The sequence below is a fragment of the Silene latifolia genome, chromosome X (genome assembly GCF_048544455.1).
Source record: "Silene latifolia isolate original U9 population chromosome X, ASM4854445v1, whole genome shotgun sequence".
In the NCBI taxonomy this organism is placed as follows: Eukaryota; Viridiplantae; Streptophyta; class Magnoliopsida; order Caryophyllales; family Caryophyllaceae; genus Silene; species Silene latifolia.
The window spans coordinates 211,476,749-211,501,416 of record NC_133537.1 but is presented as its reverse complement, the minus strand read 5'-3'; the positions used below and the strand labels follow the sequence as shown (position 1 = coordinate 211,501,416).

The following is a 24,668-nucleotide window of genomic DNA, read 5'->3' as shown; positions in this document are numbered from 1 at the left end:
TGAATTTGGTTGAGCAAATCTTGTTTTTGGTGATGGAGAGGATGAGGGTTTTGGGGTTTATGGGTAGTGTTTTGAATGTATGAATGAATGAGTGTGGGAAGGGGTATTTAAAACACCCGAAATTTCGAATCTGCAGGGGGAAGATGAGCGGATTCCCTTCGGGACGCTCGGATTCTGCTCATTTTGGGTTCAGGAAATCTCGCCTAAAGACGAGCGTCTTTCAATGAACACGGTCAGATTTCTGCAATTCAGGACGAGCGGATTCCTTCAAAGACGAGCGGATGCTGTTACAGCGAATTTTCTTAATCTGCACTGGCAAAAAGACGAGCGTCTTCTTGCAAAGACGAGCGGATTCTCTGAGACGAGCGCCTTCTCTGCTGGGACGCTCGGATTCTCTAACAGACCAAAATTTTCAATTTTGCAGCTCATTTGGACGGACGGATTATCCCATAGACGCTCGGATTCCCATAAGACGAGCGGATTCCTCATAAGGACGCTCGGATTCCTCCTGGTCTACCCGGATTCAGTTCCATCCGTGCACTTGCATATCCCGTGTCATTTTCATTCTTCAAATCCCGTGTTCTTCATTGTAGGGGCACTACTAGGGCATGAATAGCCTAGGCAATTGCTATCCCCACACTAAGCTAAAGCACTACATATCAATAAAATCATTAGTCCCTCCCTCACTTCTCTCAAAAAATGATAAATATCTTGATCAAAGCATAAAAATCCAAAAAATGGCAAAAAATGCAATGCAAGAATTAAAATGCAAGTTAGGGAGTTAGAAATATTTACAAATGGTGGTTTGGAGAGGACCCCGCCTAACTCTTATCCTTAGTGAGATGTCATGGGGGCATGTCCAAAGTGTTGTTTATGTTACTCAACACCTTGAAGAAGTAGTCAAAAGCTTGTTCATTGTCATGATAAAGATCCTCAATAGATCTTTGCACTTGTTGTCCTTCATGTTGGTCTTGATCGATAGCATTACCAATGTAGGGATTGAAAATCCCTTCAAACTCATCGTCCCAAGGACCACAAACTTCATCTACTTGGTCACTAAAGATCTCTTGAGTTGATAGAGACAACTCTCCCACTTTCTTGTCTTGGCCAATGAGGCCATCTTCTTCATTGCTTGACTTTGGTGAGCTTTTCAAGCTCTCTTTGTTACAATTTCCTTCCTCTTTGAATGGAGCATCATCGACTTTCTTCTTCCATTGGAATTCCGACTTCTTCCTATCATCCTTCCGGCTATAATGATCAACCATAAAACATGGTTCATGCAAACGGGGAGCTCTCATGGTCTTGTCAAGATTGAAAGTTATGATTTCATCTCCCACTTCTAGAGTGAGCTCTCCATGCTTCACATCTATCACCGCACCCGCGGTGTGTAATAAAGGTCTACCTAGAATGATTGGAATATTGGAGTCTTCTTCCATGTCAACAATGACAAAGTCCACCGGGATGAAAAATTTCCCAACTCTTATGGGAACATCTTCCCATATGCCCAATGGTGTCTTCGTCGATCTATCGGCCATTTGGAGTGTGATATTGGTGCATTTAAGCTCTCCCATCCCTAACCTTTTACTCACTGAGTACGCCATAACACTCACACTAGCCCCTAGATCACATAAGGATTTGTTGATCGTGGTGTCGCCAATGGTACACGGTATTGAGAAGCTTCCCCGATCTTTTAGTATTGAAGGTGAACTCCCTTGAAGTATTGCACTACTCACCATAGTGAAGGTGATAGTCTCAAGCTTCCGCATCGACTTCTTCTACGTAAGGATGTCTTTCATGTGCTTTGCATAGGCCGGCACGTGATTGATTAATTCCGTGAAAGGAATCGAGACTTCCAAATGCTTCACAAATTCCATAAATTTTCCAAGTTGGTCATCAAATTTGGGCTTGGCTTGACGACTCGGAAAAGGAAGTCTAATCACAATGGGCTCCTTCTCCTTGGCCTTGTCTTCATTTTTCTTTGAAATTTCTTCTTTTGATGGTTCTCCATCCTTGAAGTTTTGCACAGCTTCTTCTTTGTCACTAGCTTCCACAACTGTATCCTCAACTTGCTTCTCCGGTGCTTCATACCTCGTACCACTTCTCAAGTGAATGGCACTAACCGTTTCATGTCTTGGGGGATTACTTTGAGGTGGTAATTGCCCCTTTGTCTTTGTGAGCTTGAAGATGCTAGTTGAGTCAATTGGGTTTCCAACATTTTGGTGTGGGCTAGGATGTTGTTGATGGTGATTTCCTTTGCTTGACTATCTTTTTGCATTTGAGTGAAAAACTCTTGTTGATTCTTTTGCATTTGGAGGACCGCTTTTTGAACATCAAAACATTGGTCATTTTGTTGATTGTATGGAGTTTGATTTTGGTAACCTTGGTTTTGGTTGTAAAAGGATCTTTGATTTATGTTTCTCATGGGAGGTGGGGTGTATGTTGGTTGAGGGTTTTGAACATTTTGGCTTTTGTATGAGAGATTTGGGTGGAATTTGGTGTTTTCATTGTAATAGTTTGAATAAGGGGTAGCACTCTTGTATGCTTGAAAAGCATTCACTTGTTCATTTGTTCCCCTACATTCACTTTGGTCATGTCCCAAAGTTCCACAATTCTCACATATCCCACTTGGGATTGATGAAGATGCCGTCATGGCATTAACATGTTGCTTTGGTGATTTTGACGCTTCTTCAAGTCTAGCCATAGCCTTTTCAAACTTCAAATTGATGGTATCAATGTGAGCACTAAGTTGAGCACCAAATTGAGTAATAGAGTCCACATCATGCTTTCCTCCTCTAGTAGCCTTGCGAGGTCTACTATATTGTGAATTATGGACCGCCATTTCCTCAATCTTGTTCCAAGTTTGATTGTCATCAACTTCGGTGAACATTCCATTTGATCCCATGTTGAGAATGTTTCTTGAGTCTTCATAAAGACCGTTCCAAAATTTTTGTACCAAGAACCACTCGCTAAGTCCAAGATGAGGACATGAGCGACAAATTCCCTTGAATTGCTCCCAAGCTTCATACAAAGATTCTCCATCTCTTTGCTTAAAACCCGTAATTTGAGCTCTTAGCATGTTAGTCTTTTCCGGTGGATAGAACGTTTTGTAGAAAGCTAGAGCCAATTTCTTCCAAGAATCAATTCCGAGAGTGAAGGTCTTCACTAGGCATCCCCCCAAATTGGCTTCTTTCGACTAATTGGATAAATGCGGATTTGGCAATGAAATTTCCGGTTAAGTGTTGTGGTGTGGGAGTACCATTGGGTAGGTTCTCCTCGGTTGGTACGGAATGTGATGAAAATTTAGGCATTGTGGGTTGATTTTGTGTTGGATTTTGTGTTGGGTTCTCCTCACCTTCTCTTGCAAAAGGGTTGATGAACTCAATAGTGTTTGGTTGAATAGCTACAACTCACCAATACCTCTCAAAGTTCTCCTAGCAAGTCTTCTATTGGTTGTCAAAGTCCTTTCAATTTCGTGATCAAAGGGTAACAAGTTACCTTGTGATCATCTAGACATGCAAAATATCAATAAACTTGAAAATAATTAGAACAAACCTTGAGAAGTTTTACTTCCCCAAGGCAAAGAAAGACACAACTAATAACAATATAAGAAAATCTAAATCAAGTTAACACCGTCCCCGGCAACGGCGCCATTTTTGGTCGGACTCACTTGGAGGTTTAGTTTTCGGTACTTGTCGTTAGGAGCTTCTAGACCAAAACACAATTTATAACTCCACAAATAACTCTACAATTAGTAAAGAGGCAAGTAAAGGTCGGATCCCAAGGGACGGGAATTGAGATGAGATTTTCAATTGCAACTAGTAGTGTCTAAGGGTGTCACAATTTAGGGTTTGAAGTAGAAGATCACTAAACTAAATAGCAATAAAAGTAAACAAGCAAGATGATAAAAAAAGGGTGTAAACAATTGATAAAAGGCACTAGGGTGTCATGGGGTCATAGGGGATTCATGGGAATTGATCATACAAACATATTCTCAAATTATAAGCAAGCAATAATTGTTGTGATGGATCGAGTTGGTTTATATCTTACAATCCTAGGAAAGTTTGGGTCCCGGAGCCGAATCGATTAGATTGTACAACACCTACAAGTCGACTTAATCTTCCCTACTCAACTATATGCATGGTCTAATGAGACTCGAGTTGGTTTATGTCTTATAAGTCTCATTGAAAAGGTAGGTGATGGGTAAAAAATGCAAGGATTCATAGGCTCGCATTTCATCAAACATAACATGTGCATAAGTTTAGATCACAACAAACAAGCAAATAAACTATGAAAACATATTAATTTAAGCATGAACCATCCCCCATGTTGGTTTCCCCTAATTACCCATTAACCCTAGCTAAGGAAACTACTCACTCATTATCATGTTGAACATGCTAGCAAGGTTGTCAATCACACCAACAAAGTAAAACATGATGAATAAATGAAGATAATTAACAATAATTAAAAAGGGATTAAGAGAATTATACCTACTAATGATTCCAATAATAAAGCAAATAATTATAAAAGTACTTGATGATTGATTGGAAGGTTGTCAATCTCCCAATAATAACCCAAATAATCTTCAATTACCCAAAATGAAAGATGAACCAAAGAGAGATTAAGGAAATGAAATTTGTATTAAAACTTGATTAAATGTTGATTACAATATTAAAGAGAGATTTGATAGATATAAACTACACTAGAGATTTCTAAGAAGAACATGATAATCTAATTAGCCTAAATGGGGTATTTATAGTGGGGATTAGTTACATAAATTAGGGTTTACTAAGGGCTTAAATGACGATTAAGTTCTTGAGGATTCGCCGGTCTCAAGGGAGACTCCGGTCTCCTTTTCGCCGGTCTTAGAAAAATATGCGCATCCTTCATAAAACAAGTAGAAGATGAAATAGCTGACACACAATCCGAGCGTCCGGGGCACAGGACGGACGGATTGCCTGCTTGTTGGACGAGCGGATTCAAGGGAAGACGGGCGGATTGTGGTGGTTCTGGACGGGCGTCCAGCTGGGAAGACGCTCGGATTGCCCTTGTTGGACGGGCGGATTGTGGGCAATCCGCTCGGATTGTCTTACAGCTTCTTCCTTTCTTCTTTTCTTCCTTTCCCTTCATAAAATCCTTGAGGATTTCTTCGGGGATGCAAGGATCTTTTCTCATCATTGCCCATCTACTATTGTATGTACAAAGGCCTTCTAATCTTGTCTTCTCTTTGATTTTTGGTCATTGAATTCAATCAATTTAGCTTCATTTTGCCATGAAAATGCAAGGTTTGCACTCCTTTCCAACCAAGGAAACAAAACCTCAAAGAATATGCAAAACAAAGGACTAAAGACAATAAAAGACCCAAATATGCACTAAAAAGCATGGGAATAAGGCTAATTCGGGGACTAAATATGCTCTAATTATGGTCACATCAACTGGAGAACACAACACTCCACCTTTGACTGAAACCGAGAAAAGGCTCAAGCTCTTAGAAGATCAACTACTAGCCCGTGGTAACAACATCCACCTTGAGAACAATCGATGATTCAAACCCATTGGGGATCAATTGCCCGATAACATTACCTTGACCGATGTACCCAAGTTTAAGGGACTGGAGGACCCGCTCAATCACATTCGATCCTATAAGGATTACATGTCTATCAAGGGGGTCAAGCAAGAACTTTTCACCCGGATCTTCCAATCATCCCTGAAACCAATTCCCCGCCAATGGTACTATTCCCTCGACCCCAAGAGCATTACCACTTGGGACGAAGTCGCCGATGATGTTGGAGTGTCCCCGACAATAATGCGATCACAATTGTCGATCATGATGATCACATGTTTAAATCTCATTTTAAGAATACGTAAGGGATGATTCAATTTATAGTCAACTGATCAACATTAATCGGTAACGATTGGCTTGCTAGAGTTTGACGTTCATCGTCGTGGGGACGGTGGTGGTCAGTTGATCCCTTAAGGTCACACCTAAAGGATGATGCCCTAATCTGTAAAGTTGATTAATTGTATGACGATACAAGTCAATCAATTCCTTAAAATTGAACAATTCAATTTGTGAGAGAGAATATTGATATCTTATTGTAATGGGATTCAATAAGATTTATTTTAGTAATTGAAATACATTATTACTAAAATTACTTATTGTTTATGAAAAAATAAAGATAAGAATGAATGGTTAATTATAATTACAAGATGTTGTGAATTATAATTAAATGACCCATTTTATTTATGTGATCAAGTATCACTAGTCAATTTATTGTATGTAATTTAATTAATTTATAAAATGATATTTATGTGATAAATATGCATTAAATTAATTAATAACATGTAACATACTACATGTGACATATTGTGTGACAATTGATAAATTGATAAAATAAAATGATAGTCCATTTTATGGAGGATGGACCGAAATATGGAGGGAGTATTAGTGGGTTTTGGTTGTTTTATTTTATTTGATAAAATGGCATGATGATGCCTACCTACAACTAGCCTTACACCTACTCTTACACATCTTACACATCTATTTCTTGTGAAGACAAAAAGAGAAAACAAGATGCCCTTAGTTGGACTACTCCAACCGTGTTCCTCCTTTAATAAGAGAGATTTTGTTCTCTTATTTGATTCTTACACTTAAGCATTCAACACACGTGCAAACTCTCTCATACTTGTTCATCTTTCTCCAAAATTAGAGAAATCATGATCAATTTATTCAAATCAAATTACTAATATTATTAGTGTAATATATGAGTATTAGTAATTAATTTTAAGGTAAACTACTAAACAAATATCTAGCAAATATTATTTAGTGGAGATAAGGGACAGTCTTGGGTGCAATCAAGAGGAGTGGCTTCTATACTTGAAGTCTTTGGAGGATCATCCTATTACTCATCATAGCTCAAGAACAAGTGAAGGTAGGAGACCTTACTTGTGTCCATATAGCCGAAAATACAATTGTAAGGAACCGATTTTTCTTCACTCTTGTATTTGATTTGCATGCTTAAGATCCTTAGGTTTTTATGACTAAAACTTTAAACTAAAATATGTGATATTAAAAATATGATTTCCTACAAGTGGTATCAGAGCATTATGGTTGTTGCATGCAAGATCGGGTTAGTTTTTCCGAGTTAATTTATTTAACATATAAAACTTGTTATTTAGGATTTATGAAGATAACTCATGAAATAATTTTGCATGTTAAAAGTTTCTGGTCCTAAGTTATTTTTAGGACATTTTGGTTTATTTATGGATTTTATTGTTCATCTTATATAATAATGGCATTAAAATGTGATTTTTATGATAAAAATGTCATTTTTGGACGAAAAATAGCTAAAATTCGAATTTTTCTTGGATATATTTTCACATATATTATCTACTGATGGCCTGTAAATTTTCATGATAAAATGAGTTGTTTTGCTTGAAATATGGATTTTTAAAGATTAAATGGTACTTAAATGGGTAAATAGGTTAATATGAGTTATATTTCGAATATGGTCATGGAAATTTAGTATGTTGTCACATGCAATTTTACAAGATATGTGTAAAATATTTGGCTATAATGAAGTCTTTATTCATGATTTATGATTTTTTGATGAAAAGTCACATAAATAATGACTATAATTAGTAATAATGCTAAAACATACTTCATGACTAAACAAAAACGTCACATATTGCATTTTATCATATATTTCAGATCTAAAAGTGAAAATTTGATGAATATAATTTTTCTCATATTTTTATGGTCATAATTGTTAAAATCGATAAACCGCAACATTGTTTTTCACCATAAATTTTCGAAATTTTTAACCTAAGTTTTGAACATTATGAGTGTCATGGTATTTTTCCAGAATGTTCATTAGTTTAAATTTCAAATTTCGAATTTATTTGAAATTTTTATGATTTAATTTGAAGTGTATGACATAATATTGTATTTTAAGTCCATTCATGAACAATATTAAGAAATCTAGGTTAATTTTTGTCAAATGTTAGTGGAGACTAATTTTGAGTCCTAAGATAGTTAGGGTAATTAACTTGTACATAAATATGAATTTATGTAATTATTGTGATTTTAAAAGGTTAAATCACGCAAATCCGTAAAAACCGATTAATATACGATATTGGCTCTTTAAAGGCGAATTAGCATAAAATTGGGCATGTTCATACATATTATAATGCTGCATTTTATTTATGATTGTCATATTTTATTTTTATGTAATTATTGAATTATGTAATTTTACTTAGTATGGCCTTAGTTTTAATTGGTATTACCCGAAATGTATGGGAATACCAATTCGGTTGTAATTATTGTGATCTCGTATCACCGTTTTGTAATTTAATAGATTTATTTTTATTTTAATTACAAATATATAATAGGAAATTATGTAATTCATTTTGTAATTTAATTATTCCGGAGTTCCTTGAAGACGGTGCCACTCGAGAAGGCGATCCATTAAAGAAAGTGTTGCCTTGCAATGCGTGCCAAGATCGAAGTTCAAGGGACCAAAGGAGTTGGTTTCCGAATTTGTAATATTTTATTAGATTTACTATTTTAGGAAGGCCATACTAGGATTTTATTTATGCTTTGCATTTTATTTATATGTTGCATGCATCGCTAAATCGCCATAACTAAAACATGCATTATCATTAAATCGTGTATATCGACCGTGTCAATTACAATTATCGTAGTTCACCGCTTTAGTTCACTTAAAACGTGATAGATAATAAAATGACATGACCTCTCGCTAAAATAAACTGTTGAGACTTAGCCTTACCAAAAAGTAGAAACCATGAAAACCTATTTCGTGAGGGAGTGCACTCGGCCACACCGGGGTAAAAACCTTGTTACGTAGGGGAAGTGGGTGATAAATGTCTATCCACCGAATTTTTGTTAATAAAAGGTATTTCGGCACACCGTGCCGAAAGTTAATATGAATTTGGATCATGGACACATTTATTCGAAATTTCGATTGAACTCAACGAAAGTATTCACGACGATTTCCGGATGTGTTTCGGGCTAAAGATAAATATTAATCTAATTTTATCAACCAAGAGTTCTAAAAGTAGAATCGATTAAAGAGTTAATCCACCGAGTTATATTAATAAAGGGTATTTCGGCACACCGTGCCCCAAGTTAATATGAATTTGGATCTTGGAATCATTTATCATAGTTGGGTAGAGGTCACTATGTAAATGCTTTACTTGTTATTTACAAGTATTATTATAACGATGAATATTTTGTTTTCATTATTGCGTTATCATATTGTTCTATTTCTTTACCAAAATTCATATACGATATCATTTTGTTTTTTGATTCAAATCTCCATTAAAACATCGTAACTAAAGACAAATATGTATTTTCTTCTAAAACCTCATATGAACCATTGCTAAGGATCTCTTGTGAAGAGTATAGATAAAAGTTATTTGTGATCATAAGGGTTTTTTATTCTTGACTAACATATCTACTTACAATGAATCGTTTCTCATATGCTTAATTGAGTTAAGTACCTTGAAACGTTACATCATTTTGGTAACTAGATTTCTTGGAAATCAAAATTGACCAAAATGCCGCAACCACTTCAATGAAAGTTTTAAGACTAAACAAACGAATGAAGAATAGTCTTCATGAATTTCAATATTGCTTCTCTTAGCAAAGACTCACTGAAATGAGTGGGAGCATTCTCTTAAACCGTTAAGAAAAGGATGAGGTTTAAAGAAGTAAAATTAGAATGGAATTGATACAAGGTAATGTTAAAAGTAAAGTTATTGAGAATAACGATACTAAACCTATCAATCCCGACCGATAAAGTTTCCATTGTCTTAATTGTTGGACACCAGAAAGGAAACTACCCCAAATTATTGAAGAATCAACAATTTAGTTGTGGGACATCTAATGTGACCTTCTTCTTTAAATGTTTATTTGATTGACATAAATTTTGCTAGTACTACTTCGTCAATATTAGAAACCAATGGAGGTTTTCATCATTGTATTCGATAAATAAGATGATTATAATATGACGATTAGCATCAAATAATATCGAGAGATAGAGTCATTGTGTACTCAATCTAGTTTTGGGTTTATATTTATACCTTAATTATGACTATTAAGTGAATAAACTCAAGATAAGAATAAAATTTTTTTAAGATACAAAAGAGGTTTCACCTTTGTAACCCTATACACCACGATTTGATGTATGGCTAGCCCATTATCAAGGTGATTATATTCTAAACCAAACTAGAATGATACGTCGTGTAGATGATACAAGACTCAAATTGGTAACCCAAGATCAAACCTTAAATTCTGGAATGATGAACGCAAAGAGTTATCGAGTACTCTTGAAACCATTAGATTGTTAATCTTCTGGTATATGCGTATCTTGTATTCAAAGCAAGATGTCTCGTGCCTTTTGGTTGAAAAGGAGATCGAGGTTGTAAATCATTGATCCAAAATAGGTTGATCATTTTCTTTTACCAACGATTTAAGTTGACGCTAATGTGTTCACTTAAGAAGGTAAATAGAGAAATCTTTGAAGAAGTTCAAAGAGTTCAAAGAATCACGATTTAGTCGTGATGGGATTATCAAAGTGAAGACTTTGATATAAGCCAAATGAAATATGAAATAGTATCACAAGTTAATCTCTCTTAGCACGCATTATGGGATAATGTGTGGTTGGATAAGAAATCAAACGCTATTCGATATGGTTTGAACTTCAATCAAGTTACTTTGAGTTACTTGATTCTTTTGGGGACTTTATCATTTTGTCTAAATTATTTTTCCACTAAATCTAAAACAAATCATATGAGATATGAAATGGTAAGGTACCATGTTTGTAAGTTTTTCAAAAGAAACAAATGCTCATTTTTCCTTATTATAATCACGAGTACAACGGGTTTGTGGCTCGTGAAGCTGTCTTTCTAAAATACTAAATACAAATTTATTTCTAGAAGACAGAGTGGGAGAAATTAATCAAGAGCCACAAAGAATGTTAGGTCGCAAGAAACTGGTCTTTCTTGGCTACATGAGACGCCTTGTATTGAGTTGTGACTTAAACACTCTCATGTAAGTCATATGTTCATCACTTTCCAGAAGTAATCAACTTGAATCAAACAATTTCCTTGTAAGTTGCAAGCTCTTTACTTTCTAAAAGTAACACTAATTCATCATCTTCAACAAGTGATAACTTTAACCTCATAGGTTTTGAAGGTACCATGTTTGTAAGTTTTTCAAAAGAAACAAATGCTTATTTTTCCTTATTATAATCACGAGTACAACGGGTTTGTGGCTCGTGAAGCTGTCTTTCTAAAATACAAGTTTATTTCTAGAAGACAGAGTGGGAGAAATTAATCAAGAGCCACAAAGAATGTTATGTCGCAAGAAACTGGTCTTTCTGGGCTACATGAGACGTTTTGTGTAAGACGTTGTTTCTTCAAAACCTAGGAGGTTAAAGTCATCACTTGTTGAAAATGATGAATTAGTGTTACTTTTAGAAAGTAAAGAGCTTGCAACTTACAAAGAAATTGTTTGATTCAAGTTGATTACTACTGGAAAGTGATGAACATATGACTTACATGAGAGTGTTTAAGTCACAACTCAATACAAGGCTTAGAGCCATGAAAATCCGAAATAAATTCCAAGTGAATTGTTAGATATCAAAGCTTGATTGGTGGCAAAGGGTTTTGCAATAGTTCAAATGCTTAAGTCTATTTGGATCTTCTTAGAGATTGTGTTTCATTATGATGATATACATATAGCAAGTGAATCTAAAACCACTTTTTCAATTAGAAGGAATGTATTCAATACATGTCTTGAGTATTGTAGATTCTTGTTGATGTCTGTCATTGTATGCACCAAAAATAATATTTATAGTCCAAACTACTACTATAGCTAGTGGCAGTCAGGGTCAAACCACAGGGAGGCGATGCAATTATTAGTTGTCTAATTCTAGCCTAAGGTAACAAATGTGAGGGGGATTTGATTTGAGTTGGTCTATACTACAGGCAATAAAAGGAAAGTAAACTAAATAAACAGATGAAATCAAATATTAAAGGGGTGCTAAGATGGTCAGTTCACTATAGTTTCGGCGGCAGTATACTAGGTAGGTCTAAAACAAACACGTGAGACGGGAAAATAAGAAGTCCTCTCGGTCCATTCTTAACAGGTAGCATCTTTCGATCTCGCTACAGGTCCCTAATATCACTAATGCTAACTTTCGTCCTGAAAAGTGATTTAAAAGGCTAAATTAACTCATCTTTCGATCTCATTAATCTAGTCGTCTTAATTAGGTAGGCTATCTCCCTTCCCTATCTTTCGATCTTTATTGGGTCGGTCAAATCCTAGGCATTCAACTAGTCGCGTGCACTCGATTCGTCAAATATAGCAATTAAATTAATTAAAACGAAGCTAATCTCACGGGGCCAGTCGATCGACCAGGGAACCCAGTCGATCGACCATGGCGCGATTTAAGTCATGCTATTCTAATGCCGCCTACGCTACAGATTCCCTACATCCTAGCACAGGGTATTTAGCTACTCATACTAGAAATAATGACAGCAATATACTTAACAATTAAAACATTCGAATTCATACTTAAATTAATTAAATGAACAATTAACATAAAACAATAATTTGGCTTCGGGAGATCTAACCTAGCAATCCTAAACTATCAGCAAATTAAAGCAATGAAACTGAATATAAGAACAGAAGAGTACCGTGAAGGAAATCGCAGAGGAAAGATCAAAACCGATTGCAAGAAGAACTTATTTAATGAAAGAATGAACTAAACTAATGATTATTGAATTGTGTGTAAAGAACTAGATGATGAAAACTGGATGCTTCAAACTGAAACCTAAGCTACGTTATATAGGAATACAACGTAGTTATTATTTCCTAAAACCTAATTACGATGGGCTTCAAACTTCTCGTTCTTTTAATTTGCGTCAGAGTCACGGTGTGGTCGATCGACCACTGGCACCGGTCGATCGACTAACCCTCGCTATACAGTAGCTTCTGTATGTCGTGCTCTGGTCGATCGACCATGGAGGTCAGTCGATCGACTGGAGTAGCTGGTACTTGGCTTCTTAAACTACGTGAATTAGTCTTTCGGGCCTCGATATGCGCACCAAGTTCGTTTCTTGAGTAAATACTTCACGTCAAATGCAATGCAAAGTACTCGAGGACGGATTTAGCTTGATTTCCGCTGGATTCTTCACATTTCTGCAATAATGTACAAAAACACGAAAGTAGACGGAAATGGGGAGAATAGTAGCATAAACTACATAAATGAGCTCTGAAATGCGTGTAAAATGAGGTGTAAAACATCATATAAATGACACGCATCAAACTTCCCCAAACCAAACCCTTGCTTGTCCCCAAGCATGAACTAGACTCGATTCTAAAACCTAATTGGAACGAGTTCAATCTCAGAGCGAAATGCAAACCGAATAGCCTAAACCAATTTAATACAACAACTAACAATCAATTTGCAATATGAATCATGCAAACGAGTTATGAAATCGTTAAAAACCTGCTGAACCGTCAACTGTAGAGACTTATCATTATGGACTCTCACGGGTCGCTCATATCACACATAAGCACAGGTGAATATATGTAGGATAGAAAGAGGTAAATGTAATGACGCTCACCTTACTACGACCTATAAGAACATGCCTGTAATCTAATATGAAAATAATCTCTACAACCGTACATATGCATTCCAACCAAACAGATGACCATGACACATGCCGAAGTAAATATGGATATGTGAGGTATGGGTAAGAGGAGGCTAAGATGAATTTGAATAAAAACAGAGTTAAAAGCCAAGCTAGTAACTAAGGGAACCAAATTGTAACAACATCCAACTTCTTGCTCAAACTTTCAATCGAAACGGTGCTAATAGCAAGCACAAAACTCACAATCTCCATAATAATTGTAATTCCCCAAAAGATGATAAAAAAGCATGGGAATAAAATCACCAACTAATCAAAACTCCAACCATGTGATTTTGATTTCTCTTTTCTCGGGCTTCAGTCGATCGACCAAGATGGGCAGTCGACCGACCGTCCTCTATAGTACAGCATGCGTTTTTTTCTTTTTTTTTTCTTTTCAATCCTTTTTTTCTCCTTTCTTTCCTTCCTTTTTCATCTTCCCAATATCATCTAAAAATGAGCATATGCAACCAAAAATGAAGTATCAATCCCAAAAACATAAACTACTAGCTTGACAAGGGCAGGCTAAATGTAGGATGTAGTTTTTGGGACATAAAGGCTATTTCTGGTAGTGTGGAGCTTATGGGCAAAAAGAACAAAGGGGTGACCTCTTCCACATGTGTCAACTAACCACGAACCGAATGCATACAGGTATTAAGCAGATTATGTTCATATTTATGCAAATTGATGTAACATGTCTAATAAGTAGTACTACTCACCTCCTAGATAAACCGGTCATAGATGTCACCAGTTATAGGCTCTAAAACTCAGAAAATGATGTAGTTTGCCAAAAATCTAAGTCAAGTCTCAAGTTCAGCAAGATATTTTAATGAAAACTCGTAGACTATGCATATGATTCTACTAATAACATGTCAATTAGCAAGGCTTAGACATAAAACAGCTGAAAATGCAATGTCGTCATTGAAATACTACCGTTCCGACTCGACATAAATGCTAAATAAACGTGCATTTTTTTGAAATTTTTCAATTTTTTTGAATTTTCTGTATATATAAAGGAAAACAAACAACAATGCAAGACAAAAATGTAAACGTGAATGCAAGCAAATGAAATGCAACGCAAAACCCTTCCCCAAACCAAATCACACAATGTCCCCATTGTGCAAAATTATGTAATGAAATAAAAGGAGAACGGGAATTTGCGAGAAAATTAATTAAAAAGGACATGAAGTTGACTCGAAAACTCACAAGACTTTAAGCGCAGCAAAAGGAAACCTCCCCAAACCAGCGTGAGCTAGGAGGTTTCACTAGCCAGCAGTGCTACCAATAAGTACCTGAAAAGAAGCAAAAGTATCACGCATAAATCCGAGAAAACAATTTATTAAACGCAACATTATGTGTAAAATAGAGAAACGGAAGAAAACAGAAATGAGTCGGAGAATAAAATGGAGGAAAGACACCCTCAACTCCGCAAATCGACCAAACACAGCAGGGGAATGATCGAAAACAGGTATAGCAGCGAACATGGTCGATCGACCAAATCACTCAGTCGATCGACTAGAGTGAACAGGAACAGAAGCTCCTGGAAGTCGCAGCTCAGTCGATCGACCATAGGAGGCAGTCAATCGACTGGAAAACCTGCTGTAACTTTCTGATTTCTTCGAATTAGCTCAATAAATTGAGCCAACATGGTCTATAAACTTGCAAATACACAATAACGCGCCCAAAATTGCGCAAAACCCAGAGTAACGGTCTAAAGTGTATAAAATCCTAAGCAAACTTATTAAAATGCGAAGTCTCGCGCACACAAAAGCAATAAAAGGTCCAAAAGCAATAAAGTGTTTTATAAAGCATTTGATCAACTAATAGTTGATCAAGAACGGCCACAGAATGGCCCACTTGCTCGGCTTCTGGCTATAAGAAGTAGCCTCTACAGTGCTCATTTTCTCAGCTGCACTCTTCTCAACTCCAACATCCGCAGAACTCAACGGATCAACAGCTTCAGCATCTCCCTAATCAATGAGCTCTTCTGGCTCATCAAAATCCAAGTCGGACTCCCTCACTTTGACTGGCTCCTCATCAGGCTCCTCATCTGTGCCATAGCTAAGACATCCTAGGCCGCCTCTTTGAACGATTGGCTCCTTCACAGCTGGAGCAACATGCGGCTCTTTCTTCCCCAAACCAGCTCCTTCAATATCCAAAACAGAAGAATCTTCCTCCAATTCACTCCCAATCTGGGGCGGAGGTGTTATAGCAGAAACAGGCATAGAGACAGGCATATCAGAAAGCACAAAATAAGATTTCTTTTCTGAAACCGTATTACAAGTGACGGGCCACATGGGGTCTTTCTTCTTAGCTGTCTGGGAAAAGACAATGGAATGCTTCCCTACTTTGAAGGTCATAGTCCCTGAACCAACATCAATAACTGCACCAGCAGTGTGCGGAAATGGTCTACCCAATATGATAGGAATGTGGGCATCCTCGGGCATATCTAACACAACAAAGTCGACAGGGAAAAAGAACTTTCCTATTTGCACGGGAATGTCCTCTAAGACTCCTATAGGTTGGACCGTAGAACGATCAGCCATCTGTACTGTCATGTTGGTAACTAAAAACCTAGTCAATTTCAACTTCCTAGCAAGACTCAAAGGCATTACACTAATACTGGCTCCTAGGTCACACAAGGCCTTCTCAATAGAAAAGGTGCCAATACTACATGGGACTGAAAAGCTACCTGGGTCTTCTAGCTTATGAGGTGCAGTGTGGGTCAAATAAGAACATGATTCCTCAGTTAGTGCGACAAATTGCACAGTTTCAAGTGACTTCTTTTTAGACAAAAGTTGCTTCATAAATTTCATGTAAGCAGGCACTTGATTAACTAACTCAAGAAAAGGAACTTGTACGTTTAATCTACGAATAACATTTTCAAATTTGTTAAACGATACCTGTTCCTTCGTCGGCACTAATCTCTCTGGATAAGGGGCTGAAAGAAGTAACTTAGCCCTCTCCTCTAGGTCTCGCATGCCGGCATCGGTGGACTTAGGCTGAAAATCCATTACCTTCTCCTTGTTGTAGCTTGACCCTTCTTCAGACCGTCTCAAAAATGAACCATTAATTGTCATCGGGTCGTACTTCGGAACCCGGACTGACCCATCAACATTTGGGTCTTACCTCAACATTTTCGGAGTAGTCGTACCCCGAAACAAGTGGTCCCTCAAGTTATTTTGCATTGGAGGACGAAAAGACTCACCATCAGCAGCGTAGTCAGTCGATCGACCATGTTGGTCAGTCGATCGACTAACTTCTACAGAAACAGTAGCTGTGTCACTTCGCGGACTGTTCGATCGACTGGGTATGTTAGTCGATCGACTGACATACCTGCTGATCGTCTTTTTCTTGCTATTATTCGTTACAGCCTTCTTCTTACTTGGTTCCGCCTTATCTTTTTCAGTGACATCCTCGACCATAGCGGGCCCATCAAGGGTAGACCCACTCCTCAAAGTAATAGCATTAAGGGTCTCCTTTTGATCCGTCTGCGATGGTAAATGCCCGGGAGCTCGAGTTGCGCTCTTGCTAGCCAATTGAGCAATTTGGCTTTCTAACATCTTCATCTCGGCCTCTCTAGCTTGAGACTCTTTCAGCAACAAATTTTTCAACTCGGCAAATTCGGAACCTTGGGACTGCTGCTGGTGCTGTGGAACATACGGAGCTTTTGATATGGCTGTTACTGCTTATGAGGGGGCACATTATTCTGCTGCTGCTGATGCTGTGGAGGTGGTCGGATTTAGGACATTTTGGCTACTCCACCTCAAATTCGGATGGACATTCGGCTCAAAATAAGTGTTTGTCTGCCTGTAATGTTGAAAAGCAGTACAAGACTCATAGGAAATGATGCAGTTGTCTGAAACATGTCCGTCTCCTCCACATCTCTTGCAGACGAAAGGACCGTCTGAAACAGCATTCACATGATAGATCCCTCCTTTTGAAGCTCCTCTCATCCTCGTACTTATCAAATCTCGCCGTAAGAGCCTCTAATGCAGCTACAGAAGGGGATTCAGCACTTCTTCTTTGATTTCCCCTGGAATTTCCATACTCAGCTTTATGGGTGGCCAAATCATCAATAATTTTCCACCCCTTCATCTCTCCAACATTCTCCTGGAATCTACCATTAGCTGCCGCATCCAGGATAGCCCTCTGATCGTCATAAAGCCCATTATAAAATTGATTGCATAGACTCCATTTGTCGAACCCATGGTGCGGAATAGTTCGCACCAACTTCTTGAAACAGATCCATGCCTCATAAAAATTCTCATCAGGACCCTGTTTAAAGCTCGTGATCTGAGCTATAATGGCATTGGACTTCGAGGCAGAGAAATATTTCTTGTAAAATGCTAAGGCCAGCGAATTCCAGTCCGTGATCCCGTTAGCAGCTCGATCCAGGTCTCTGTACCACTCCCTTGCAGCATCACGAAGAGAGAATATGAACATGTCTCCTTCACCTGGTTCTGGGTCACACCGGTTGGTGGGGGTATGGAACAACAATAATCAATGAATGTCTCCATATGCTTAGCTGCATCTTCATTTGCAGCTCCCCCAAATTGGTTTCTCTCAACCAAGTTGACATAGGACGATTTCGGATCAAATTTTCTGTCTGTCCCTGGTAATGCGAATCCCTTATAGAGATTCTCAGCTGTCGGCTCAGAGTGACTGGCTATACTTGCTTCTTCAGCCATATCTGGAGATGTGATGGTCTCAGCTGAGGAAGTAGAAATAGGTGACGAAGGTGGATCCTTCTCAAAAAGCTCGTTCTCGTAGTAACTAGACAGAGTACTCAGCTCTTCCTCTGTCGGCAATACTCTAGATGATCCTCTCAACTCACGCAAAGTCTTCTCAATCTCAGGATTGAACGGTAGTAATTCACCACCCTGTGACCTGCGCATAAGAAGAAACTACAAGTAGAATATGAGAATAGTTTAAGGAATAGATGTCCCTTAAACTAATAGAAAGACTAAAAATAGAAACAACTAAAAATTTTAAACAATTGCCTCCCCGGCAACGGCGCCAAAATTTGATGCCTGTCGTTGTATGCACCAAAAATAATATTTATAGTCCAAACTACTACTATAGCTAGTGGCAGTAAGGGTCGAACCACAGGGAGGCGATGCAATTATTAGTTGTCTAATTCTAGGCTAAGGTAACAAATGTGAGGGGGATTTGATTTGAGTTGGTCTATACTAAAGGCAATAAAAGGAAAGTAAACTAAATAAACAGATGAAATCAAATATTAAAGGGGTGCTAAGATGGTCGGTTCACTATAGATTCGGCGTTAGTATACTAGGTAGGTCTAAAACAAACACGTGAGACGGGAAAATAAGAAGTCCTCTCGGTCCATTCTTAACAGGTAGCATCTTTCGATCTCGCTACAGGTCCCTAATATCACTAATGCTAACTTTCGTTCTTAAAATTGATTTAAAAGGCTAAATTAACTCATCTTTCGATCTCATTAATCTAGTCGTCTTAATTAGGTAGGCTATCTCCCTTCCCTATCTTTCGATCTTTATTGGGTCGGTCAAATCCTAGGAATTCAACTAGTCGCATGCACTCGATTCGTCAAATATTGCAATTAAATTAATTAAAACGAAGCTAATCTCACGGGGCCAGTCGATCGACCAGGGAACCCAGTCGATCGACCATGGCGCGATTTAGGTCATACTATTCTAATGCCGTCTACGCTACAGAATCCCTACATCCTAGCACAGGGTATTTAGCTACTCATACTAGAAATAATCACTACTACAATATGAGGAAAAGAGAACATTAATAAATAACCAAGTAAGTAAATAAATGGTCTCTTTTATCTAAGAAATCAGGTTTCAACATTGAATGGTTTCTAATCAAATATCAAAGAAACCATCTCACTAAAAAATGGTTCCTTAAATAAAAATATAAAAATATAATTTTACAGCTAGACATCACTCTCGTGTCCGTATACTCAGTCGATGACTTCTCTCTAAAAACCGTATCCCTCTCATTCCTCTCAGATCTTCCTTCTTCTAAGCATCACATGAAGCCGTCGTCATAAACATGTTGTTCATCCTTGTTTTTGGTAGCAGCCTTCTCCTCCATCACCAGTCTACTCTCGCTCAAGCACAATCGCTCAACCACAGTTCAATCAATTACAAGGGTTATCCCAAATCTCAATTTTTAATTAGTAAAATCAGATCGGTGAGTTATATAATCTTTATTTGTCTTATAACCATTAAATTATTAGTCGATTTCCCTATTTATAAGTATTACTAGACCGATTCTTTGGTTTCTGTTACTGAAATTCATAATTACTCAAACCCTAACTTTTTAAATTAATTTCATTTTCAGTTTATCTCTTTTATTCTCATCAATGATATGATTACTTAGTTGTTGATAATAGATATCTTTGATGCTTATTTATTTTTATTTACTAATTTGATGAATAGAAAGGATGTTGATACTCATTTACTGTAGCTAGTTTTTGTTATATAGATATTAGTTCGCTCAAAACTTTGTCAATTAGCTTTGTTTTGGTTAATTAATTCGTTTTAGTGGGCAAAAAATCAGGGTCATTACCTTAATTTTGACAACTCCGTATAATTTAATAACCTTTATTTGTTGTTGATTTTGGCCATTTCTTAATGACCATGGTTTAATTAATTGCAGAATGTTTTAGTAGATACAATAACATAACTGGAGTTGATCTACAACAACGACTCAACGATTATTCCTAGCCCTTTTATTCGTAAATCCATCCTCCTTAAAGTTGGTCTTTTGATTTCTAGTAATCGCTTGACTAAATTTCATCTTAACTGCAGATAATTGATGTTTTTGTGTTTAATCCGAGACTTGTGGCGGTATAATTTGCTATTTTGGTTTCATTTTGTTAAATTCTTGACTAGGGATTGTAGTTAGATGCTTAGGCATTTTATATGAAATTCTTTGTTTGAGTGGTATTTCAGGTTTGAATGTGTTTCAGATCAGGTTATCATAGAATTCCCGAAGTTCAGCCCAACTCTGGCCACAACTTATCATTTCATGCATCAGGTTGTTTTCTTTTGGCTCTAAATCGTGTCTAAGGTTGTTTTATTTGGCTCGACAATGTGTCTAAGATTGTTATAAAGTACTGAGTCAGGTCAGGCCAACTTGACATGCCGTGTCTAGCTAGTCTTGTGAAACTAATACGTCCAGCTTGGCAAAGATTGCTGACATTGTCTGATGGTCTTTTATTTTTACATCTTCACTTTTGGGTCCAAGCGATGTTTGTTTTAGAAAGAACAATTCTGATGACTAAATGACTATTTACTTATAGTTGCTTTGGTTCCCCTGAAGTTATGTGATCGCATCATTTCAATATGTTTCTCTCATCTTTATCTATTTGTGGTGGTTTGAGCATTTATCTGCTCTTTCAATCGAATGCGACTTATTCTTTTACAAGGTGTATAGAAATGAGTTAGCTAAATTATGGTTTCGTTGCTTAAAACTTTCTGGAGTGGTTATTCATACACTTCAGTGTGCAAGAAGAAAAATAAGGCAAACTCTCGCTGTACATGCCTAATTTTGATTATGTTTGGGCTTTCACCCTCTGATATGTTGGACATTCACCATCTGAACTAACTAATGACCTTGGCAAACCTTTACTTTTCTGGTTTAGCAGTGTGTTACAAATAACCCAAGTATGTCATTTTCTAACTCAAAAGCATAAGCTACAGCATTTGTAGGTCGTTCGATGTAAAATAATGATGTAAATGTTGCATCTATTGCTTCCGACTCATATCATGTAAAATAATGTTGTACCAGTTGGAAAAAGTAAAGAAACTCTGCCGAAATTATTTATTGTATCTTATTTCTGGTTACATTAAATGTTGTGAGATATAACTTGATATGATTATTTTTGTTTCATAGGATTTTAAAGATGACAGAAGACTTATTCCCACCAAATGCTTAATGAGGTTATGAAAACGTTGATTACTTTGTTCTCAACACACAAGTAGAGGAGGAAGATGGTAATACCGAAGCTGATTCATGAGATTTAGATTTAGATTTAGATTTTTTTTATCAGTGGTAATTTTTTTTGGAAAAATATTGTCATCTTTTTTATATTGATGGCACAAAATATTGCTTTCTTTTAAGTGATTGTAAAAACTAACCCCACTTTTCATTAGTATATATATGGTAATTTTATTTTAAAAAAATTGGTTGGTATGGATGTTTTGTTGCATGAAACATGAGTATACGCACAATAATCGACTCACTATGGCACGCATATGTAATAATAGAGATGTAACAAGCCAGACTAAAAAAAAATAATAAAAAATTTAAAGAGACCATACATCTTTAATCCTTGGTTTCAGCAAAGAAACCATAGATCTTTGTTACTTGGTTTTTAATCATAAAATAAGAAACCATTTTTCTTACTTGATTCGTCTCTTTTTCAGTAGGCAAAGAAACCATTTTTCTAGGAGAGATGATTTCTAACTTTATTCAAAGAAACCATTTTTATTTGTATGATCTCTTACCCTAAGAGACCTTTGACCTTAAGACCATCTCTATGTTGGTCTCTTAGGTAGATTTCCAATGGTCTCTTTGGCTTTTTTTCTAGTAGTGAATGACAACAATAAACTTAACAATTAAAACATTCGAATTCATACTTAAATTAATTAAATGAACAATTAACATAAAACAATAATTTGGCTTCGGGAGATCTAACCTATCAATCCTAAACTATCAGCAAATTAAAGCAATGAAACTGAATATAAGAACAGAAGAGTACCGTGAAGGAAATCGCAGAGGAAAGATCAAAACCGATTGCAAAAAGAACTTTATTAATGAAAGAATGAACTAAACTAATGATTATTGAACTGTATGTAAATAACTAGATGATGAAAACTGGATGCTTCAAACTGAAACCTAAGCTACGTTATATAGGAATACAACGTAGTTCTTATTTCCTAAAACCTAATTACGATGGGCTTCAAACTTCTCGTTCTTTTAATTTGCGTCAGAGTTACGGTCTGGTCGATCGACCACTGGGACCGGTCGATCGACTAACCCTCGCTATACCATAGCTTCTATATGTCGTGCTCTGGTCGATCGACCATGGAGGTCAGTCGATCGACAGGAGTAGCTGGTACTTGGCTTCTTAAACTTCGTGAATTAGTATTTCGGGCCTCGATATGCGCACCAAGTTCGTTTCTTGAGTAAATACTTCACATCAAATGCAATGCAAAGTAATCGAGGACGGATTTAGCTTGATTTCCGCTGGATTCTTCACATTTCTGCAATAATGTACAAAAACACGAAAGTAGACGGAAATGGGGAGAATAATAGCATAAACTACATAAATGAGCTCTGAAATGCGTGTAAAATGAGGTGTAAAACATCATATAAATGACACGCATCACTTGTAATCCTAAGATAATGTGAAACTTAAGAGAGGGTCTTAAGTAGGACATCAATGAGTTGGAATCAATGTTTGATCATGCTATAAAACGTTTCTCGATAAGTCGAGAAGTTGTGTTTATACATGGAGTTTAGTGGGAGTTACGGAAATTTTAACTAGTCTTATTTGTGGATGACATATTGATCATTGGGAATGATTTGACACTTATGGAGTATTATAATTGGTCGGACTATATCTTTTCGGTTACTTGTCGTTAGGAGAACCTAGACCAAAACACAATTTATAACTTCACCAACAACTCTACAATAAGTAAAGAGGCAAGTAAAGGTCGGATCCAAAGGGATGGGAATTGAAATGAGATTTCTATTACAACTAGCGGTGTCTTAAGGGTGTCACAATTGGGGTTGATGTAGAAGATCACTAAATTAAATAGCAATGAAAGTAAACAAGCAAGATGAATTAAAAGAGATGTAAACAATTGATAAAAAGTACTAGGGTGTCATGGGGTCATAGGGGATTCATGGGAATTGATCATACAAACATGTTCTCAAATTATAAGCAAGCAATTATTGTTGTGACGGATTGAGTTGGTTTATATCTTACAATCCTAGGAAAGTTTGGGTCCCAGAGCCGAATAGATTAGATTGTACAACACCTACAAGTCGACTTAGTCTTCCCTACTCAACAACATGCATGGTCTAATGAGACTCAAGTTGGTTTATGTCTTACAAGTCTCATTGAAAAGATAAGTGATGGGTAAAAAATGTAAGGATTCATAGGCTCGCATTTCATCAAACATAACATGTGCATGAGTTAAGCTCAAAACAAGCAAGCAAATAAACCATGAAAGCATATTAATTTAAGCATGAATCATTCCCCCATGTTGGTTTCCCCTAATTACCCATTAACCCTAGCTAAGGAACTACTCACTCATTATCATGTTGAACATGATAGCAAGGTTGTCAATCATACCAACAAAGTGAAACATGATGAATAAATGAAAGTAATTAGCAATAATTAAAAAGAGATTAAGAGAATTATACCTACTAATGATTCCAATAATAAAGCAAAGAATAAAAGAAGTACTTGATGCTTGATTAAGAGGTTGTCAATCTCCCAACAATAACCCAAATAATCTTCAATTACCCAAAATAAAGGATGAACAAGAGAGAGATTAAGGAAATAAAACTTGTATTAAAACTTGATTAATTGTTGATTATAATATTTAAGAGAGATTTGATTGATATTAACTATACTAAAGATTGCTAAGAAGAACATGCTCTTCTAATTAGACTAATGGGGTATTTATAGTGGGGATTAGGTGTAGGAATTAGGGTTAACTAAGGGCTTAAATGACGATTAAGTCCCTACTTAAGGAAACGCCGGTATTTTTGAAGGATGGGCATCTTTCTTGAAGCTTGAAGAAACAAAATTGTCTGCCTGGGAATCCGTGCGTCTTTAGCACGGGACGAGCGGAGTCTGGGGTCTCTGCCCGGGTGTCTTGGGGAGAAGACGGGCGTCTTCAGGAGTTGCTGCCCGGGCGTCTTGGAGTGAAGACTCACGG

At 36.8% G+C, this 24,668-nt stretch overlaps 1 non-coding gene across 1 annotated transcript; it reads left to right on the top strand.

The window, feature by feature from the left end:
- Positions 1-2,969: 2,969 nt before the first annotated feature.
- LOC141624270 (small nucleolar RNA R71) lies at positions 2,970-3,076 on the top strand. Its single transcript, XR_012534078.1, has one exon. It is a non-coding gene; the product is annotated as a small nucleolar RNA R71 (small nucleolar RNA).
- Positions 3,077-24,668: the final 21,592 nt, after the last annotated feature.